We start from the raw sequence: 7406 nt of genomic DNA, 5'->3' as shown, positions 1-7406 counted from the left end.
CACACACACACACACACACACACACACACACACACACACACACACACACACACACACACACGCACACACGCACACAAAATTGCGCACCATTGCTCATTCACACATTTTCTCAATTCACATAAAGCTTGNACACACACACACACACACACACACACGCACACAAAATTGCGCACCATTGCTCATTCACACATTTTCTCAATTCACATAAAGCTTGTTGTGCCTTCACTTGTTTGAGGCAGAGCGTGGCGAAATTTCATTTGTTCAGCTTTGGCTTTCACCTGTTCGGATATATTGGATTGTTATTGTTGTTGCTAAATTAATTTGAAAGCCTTTCACTCACACTCACTCATACTGTCTCACTTTCCGTTCACTTTTGCGCGGCTATGTATCGGCGTTGACTCGGGTGNGTTGTGCCTTCACTTGTTTGAGGCAGAGCGTGGCGAAATTTCATTTGTTCAGCTTTGGCTTTCACCTGTTCGGATATATTGGATTGTTATTGTTGTTGCTAAATTAATTTGAAAGCCTTTCACTCACACTCACTCATACTGTCTCACTTTCCGTTCACTTTTGCGCGTATATGTATCGGCGTTGACTCGGGTGTAGAAGTTGTTTTTTGAGGAATCTTGTTAAAAAAAAAATAGTTTCAAATGTTATTGTTATTGTTGTTTCTCCACAGCATTTTTGATTAAAAACGGCCTCAAGCTCAATAAAATTGTTTAATTAAATATTTCTTTTAATTTAAAATTGAGACTAATATTTTTCAAATAAAATATTCAGGCATGTTCTAGAAAAGTAACGATTTCCTGGGTAATTTTTAAAATTTGATGTTCGAAAAAACGGAATTCAAAAGTATAGGGTAAAATGTAGGATACCAAAATGTGAAATTGAAGTATTTTTAAACAGCTTTCACTCCAACTTATATGTAATACTCCTATAGTGGCAGTAAGAGCTTGTACCGTCCGAAAACACTACAATACAGATGTATCAATAAACACGTACGAAAGAAAAGGAACACATACGTTTATAAATAAACATGTACACAACACATATACAAAAACGGCAGTCAAGTACGCAATACATTGACAAAAACGGTACTAGACTGTCTCGCTTTGATTTCGGAATGCTTACACATTGAGAAGTTAGCTTACTGCCAATATAGAAGTATTAAATACATATGTAGGGATTTGCCCGTACACTCGAATTTAATGCCAGTTGGCAACATTGTTTTTCATTATTCACTTGTCTTTATTCATTCATTTAATATATTCATTCGATTTCTATACTTTAACAGACGCGTTGCTTTGTAAGAAAGACTTTTGATTTTGTAGTTTATTTGTACGCTAAGTGCGTAAAATATAGTTTTAATTAATAAAACGAAAAGCTATACATACATATATGCACTCCAAAGTAGAATGCAGAACAATGTAATTTTTTTTTTGGTATTTTGATGAAAAATTTATATATATATTTTTTCATTCTTTTTTTCGTTCCACACATTCTTCATTTTCCCATAAGTTTTGATTTAAATTTTCTATATAGTGTTGGACATACATATGTATCATTTTATACAAAATACAAAATGATATTGTTTGCCCCTTATAATTACGGTGACAAGATTACTGTGGACCAAAATCGGGACATTTGTAATACATGGAACATACAATTTTGTTTTTAGAATAAAAAGACATAACATCTTTCAATACAGTTTTATTTAAAACAAAAAAAAAAGAGAAACAAACTGAAAAACTATCGCAAAAATGTATACACGTAATATATACGGTGGCGAGTTTTGGCTACTTTTCTCTTTTTTTAAAACTTTTTTATTTTTTTTATGAAGGTACTATCCAAAAAAAAAACATGCAAATCAAAATTTCAAAACTTTGACCTTTAACGAATGTTGATAAAAATTTTATAGAAATTTTTAAGAAGAGTATGCCCATCCAATTCAAAGTGCAAGTTTGAAGTAGCTTGGACTTACCGTTGATTTTTGGCAATTTTTTTGTTCACGTGTTTTCTTCTATACAAAGTAAGTTCGACAATTTTTTTGTATGGAGAACAAAAAAAAAATAAAAATTTACCAAAAATCAAAGGGAATATTTCTAAAAAATCTAATTAAAAAGCTCAACATTTTGATGAAACTTTGTAGAACTTCGCTAATTTTTGTACAACGTTTGAAATTTTAAATTGCGTGGTCTTTTTTAAATAACGAGCTACTTTTTCATAAAAAATAATAAACATTAAATAAACGAAAGGGTAATAGCAAAGAATGCTTAAATGTCTATATTTATATTTTTGCCACTGTATCTATAGGGATATTTTTTATATCCTTGCATTTTTTAAGGGAATTAGTATTATTTTTTATAATTTTATGAAAATAAAACAAAATTTAACAAATAATTATAAAAACCTTAAAAAAAACTCAGCCAAGAGCGATAGACTGCAATATAGGGCGAGTACCAGTTTGACAGAATAAAATATAACCAAAGATCATAGAAAGTAAGAATGCTGGCTATGTTTATGGCCAGCTTATAATCAATGTTCTTTATGATAACGAATGTGCTGCCACGTTTGCAAGAAAAATTGTATTTTGGTCAGAGTACAGGGCGACTTTTTTTTTTAATTAATAAAGAAAATACTGAAAATCGGGACATAAGCGGTACAAATATGAAAAATCGGGACACTTGTGCGTCCCGACTTTTAAAAAATATTCAGCGGAACAATTTTCTCAAAATCGGTACTGTCCCACTAAAATCGGTACGAATGGTCACCGTACTTATAATTATTTACTGATTTTAAAGATTTTTCAATTAAAATACAGTTCATTCCCTAATAAACCCAAGTTTAAGGCTGCAGAAGACTGAAAAAAAATGCATAAAATTCTCATCTAAATTTCAAACTTTTTATACAAGTTTATAGTATAAAATTAATAAATAAACATTACTGGCAAACAATATCATTTTGAATTTGTTCCAAAATAATATGTCCAACATTTTATATGTATGTACATATACATATCATCGTTTAATAAGCAAAACCGAGTATCGTCGTTCTGCAAAACACCGTAACTGATATTTGCACCAAAAATTAAATTTGCTCACCGGAAGCTCCTGCTCGATATTTACAGATTAAAGGTATAGAGAGAACCGTCTTGAAATAAGAGAGTTTTTACTCTCTCCTTTAAAATTTGAACCTCACATATGAGGTTTTGCATTTGCTTGATACGCGGTTTCATACTTTAAACGACGATATGTATTTTCATCAACATTTTTGAACCTTAGGCTACTTCTTATTTCTTTGAATATTAAGGAATTTCAATATTTTCTCCCAGAAAGTCTTTACCCTCTATGAGTTTGGCCTTCCAGAGTTTCCCCGAACCGCAGCGTTTAAAATAAAAAGAGGGATTTTTTTTTTAATTATTTTCAGTTAGCTTAACTAACGGCGGAGATATTCAACTTTGAAGATGAGTACCTTAAATGAACAACTTTATTTTGGTTCACTGAATATACAAAAATTTTAATTCAAAAAATATAATTTGTTGCGCATTTCTTTGTAAATTTTTTTCATTCCAGAAGCATAAATACATTCTTTGCAGGGCCAACAATCATCCTTTAGTTAAGCAAACGTTCCAAAGGCTGGTTTATAATCGCTTTTTTTTCGAAGATTCACATGCAAATACATTTTGCAAATTTAGAATTTATTCAACGAATTTAACAATATTTGGCCGTTTAGGGACCAAATAATTTTGAAAAAATAAAATCAAACCAACTGATCTACTGTTACCACCTGTTAAATATGCCTTGGTATTCTCTAAAAATCGTACCTAATAAATACAAAATTCGAAATATTTTTTTGTTTTTATATTTATGCCTTATTCATAAAAAATAAAGTAGCTTTAAAAAAGGTTTATAAACTGAAAAATGTATGAAAACGTCACTTTGTAAAGCTCCTTAAACCTACTTTATTTTTTATGAATAAAGCCATTACTTTTTTGGTTTTTATTTTTATTTTTATTTTTTTTTTTGCTTGTTTTATTTTATTTTAATTTATATTTTATTTTATATCTGATATTTTATTTGCATTATTTATACTTAACTTTTTTATTTTATTTTATTTTTTACTTTCTTATTAATTTGTTTTTGTTATTTATGGCCTTATAACAATTATATTCAACAATTTTTATTGAGCTTGAGGCTGTTTTCAATGAAAAACTATCGTGGAAAAGCAACAACAATTTAAAAAAATGGTAGAAGTGATAGCTATTTCGAAAATCACCACATTTCCTGATTTCCGAAATAGCTATCACTTCGCCCATTTTTTCAAATTGTTGTTGCTTTTCCACAATAGTTTTTCATTGAAAACGGCCTCGAGCTCAATAAAAATTATTGAATTTTTCTTATTCATTTTTTATTATCTTATTTGTTTTTTTATTTTGTTACTTATTAATTTTATTATTATTTTTTTATAATTTTTTATTTTTTTATATTTTTTTAGTATTTTTTTATTATTTTTTTATTATTTTTTTATTATTTTTTTATTATTTTTTTATATTTTTTTATTTTTTTTTATTTTTTTATTATCTTGTTTATTATTATTTACTATAAATATTTTATTACATATTTTTTAATTTTTATTTTACTTTTTAATATTTTTTAATTTACTTCATTTTTTACNTTNAANTTTCNGATTTATTACTTTATTTTGTTATTATTANTTTTTTTTTAAGAAATTAAGCTTGTCTTGGAAATTATTATGCACTCCCACATTACCTTTTTTGGCTGTCTTCTTGCTGCTACCCAATTGACCGGTGACATCCTGTAAGCGCTTCTCCAATTCTTGTTTCTTTTCCGCCATTTGCTCATCTTTAGATTTGCCAGATGGCTTTTTATCTGCGTGCGCGCGACAATTAAAAATAAAAAGAGAATGAAATTTCGCAATAAGTATGCTTTTAACCCATTTCGATAGCTTCGAATATTTTAGTTTTCTTTATAATTTTCATTGTTGTGTTAGTTCGCAGACACTAAATTACATTTATTTAGTTTAATTTTTATTCTATCTATTCAATTCATGTAACTGAAGTTGAAAAATACAAAAAAAAATTATTTAGAATACCGGTAAAATATAAAATTATTGGAATACTATTTGAAACAGCCCCGTTCAGCGCAAAAAAAGTCGAGCATGTTAATAAATTTTGGGATGCAAATTAGTTCTTCTAAAATTAAAGCCGACTCCAAATAGAAAGTTCAATACGGTAAAAGAAAAATTAAAAACTAAGTGACTAAAAATTTAAAAATTTTTTTAGCATGAAATAATACCATTTAAAAAAAAATAATTATTATTATTCTAGCCAATTAAAAATGTATGTACATATGTTTACCAATTAAAGTCAAAATTCACCATTTAAAAAAAAATTATATTTTAATTTGAAATTTTTTACAGACAATTTGAATCGGATTAAATTTTTGTGTGCAGTAGTAATTTGTTTATACGAGTACAAAATTAAAGTTTTAACCGAACTTTGTAAGTTTTATTTGAAAATATTTAATTAGAAAAAATCGTTAATCGATTAAAACTTTTTTTTCAAAATATTGGATATTTTTATTCAGTTCGATCCAAGAAATATATTTTATAAAAAAAATATATTTCGCGCGTAAGTATTTGGCCGAGCTTATCATCCATACGTCCTGACGTTAATGGAGCAACCTTCAATCCTACACTGCTTCCAAACGGCAAATGATTTTATGAGAAGTTTTTACAAGGCAGAAATACGAACGCTGTTAGAAAGAACTTTTCCCAAACTTTTTCTACGGAGTAGTGGTACACAAATTAGTAAATTAGTAATTTCCAACCAAAGCACGATTTTTTATTTGAAAAAGTTTTAGTTCAAAAATTAGAAACCGACTTTTTTATAAAATAATTCTTAGCTCTAAAAGTATAAACAAAATCAAATCGCTCAGAGAAATTCGTCGAAAGAAAGTTTGCTGCCAAAATTAAAGCAAACTGCAGTATATGGGATTGCCTACAACCAAAGCCACGACCAAGTTCGTCTGACGAAATTCTGCAAGAATAGATTTATTTTTAATTTTGCCGCTGCCGCCGGTCACAAAATCAGCTCTCAGTGGAAAAGTAGCTTTGTTTCCCCATTTTTCTAGCAGATAATTATTAGCAAAAATCAGAATGGCAAAATTTGGTGATTAATCTCTTCGATTTTGTATTTTTATATTTTTTGTTTTTCATCCATTTGATGCGAATTTCGTTTCTGCTCTATTTTACTGGGGAAATGTTGCTGCGAATATCACCCGGCGGCATCGCTTCGACCGACGAAATTCGCACAGCGATTTGGTTCTGTTTATACTTTAACGCTACTAGAAAAGTTTTTTATGCAACCAAATATTTATGTAGTATATTTTTTAACCGATAACTAATTCCTTATTAAAAAATTAAGTTCCTTATTCTAAACTGAAAATTTATATTTTTTTTTCTTTTTTACTTGAGAATCATGAAGAGTTAGCAAACAAAAATATTTCACTGTGAATGAAAATTTAAGAATATACAAGAAATTAAGAAAATATATTCCAAAAAATTAATGTTTTCATGTAAGAATTAATTTTTTTAGATAAATCAAATTGTGTAACAAAAAAAAATATCTAAAAAGCTTTTGATATCTCAAATTGTGAATTTTTGAAATAATTTTTTATGCACTTTAGTTTATAAATAAATAAAGAATTTTTATAGACGCAACATAAAATAACTTAAGTTTAAAATAATTTATATTGAAAGCGCATGCAGGTGTTTAATTTTATTTATAGAAAGCAAATTAAATTAATTTTACTACGCACACATAGCAAATTTCGAAACAGAAAAGAGAATTTAGTAATATATAAAAACAGAAGTCATTCTAACAAAAACCATTCGTTTTAGTATAAAAATCACTTTAGTACTAGTGGTAAAGGTTATAAAAAATTGCATTGTATGGTATTTTTTAGTTAAACTTTCGTTGGTGTTTAGTTCATCCAATTAACACAGTCACTACTATATAATATTGAATTATTCACTGGAATTTCGTGTTTCGCTTAAATTTTCATTTCTTCTTTTGCACAACATGATGCTTTCTTATTGCAACATGAATGTTGATTCTTTGCATTGTTCTTTGAATTTATTTAACATTTTATAGTAGGGGAAATTATATTAGTCACAATTTGCTATGAAAAAGTTAGGTTAAGGTGCAACACACGCAAAGAAAAAAATTGTTATCAATTTCAGAGGTTTTCCCTTGACGGTTTTGAGTGATTAATAAATTAAATTTTGTGTGCCTGCATGTTGGAAATCAAAACAAAAAATTGTTAATGAATATGCAATTTGAAAGGATTTCACTCCCCATTCACTCTGCTGGAATCGCTGAAATGGAT

The 7406-nt window shown here is 28.2% G+C and overlaps 1 protein-coding gene across 1 annotated transcript in view; it reads left to right on the top strand.

Moving 5' to 3' along the window:
• The window catches only part of LOC108364051 (homeotic protein female sterile-like), a 49759-nt gene that overhangs the window by 15717 nt on the left and 26636 nt on the right, over positions 1-7406 (top strand). The gene's annotated exons all lie outside the window — the stretch shown is intronic.

Source organism: Rhagoletis zephyria, unplaced genomic scaffold (genome assembly GCF_001687245.7).
Source record: "Rhagoletis zephyria isolate East Lansing unplaced genomic scaffold, Rhagoletis_zephyria_1.1 Rzeph_scaffold_01452, whole genome shotgun sequence".
Taxonomy (NCBI): Eukaryota; Metazoa; Arthropoda; class Insecta; order Diptera; family Tephritidae; genus Rhagoletis; species Rhagoletis zephyria.
The sequence above is the reverse complement of the archived record's forward strand: the minus strand, read 5'-3'. Positions and strand labels throughout refer to the sequence as shown.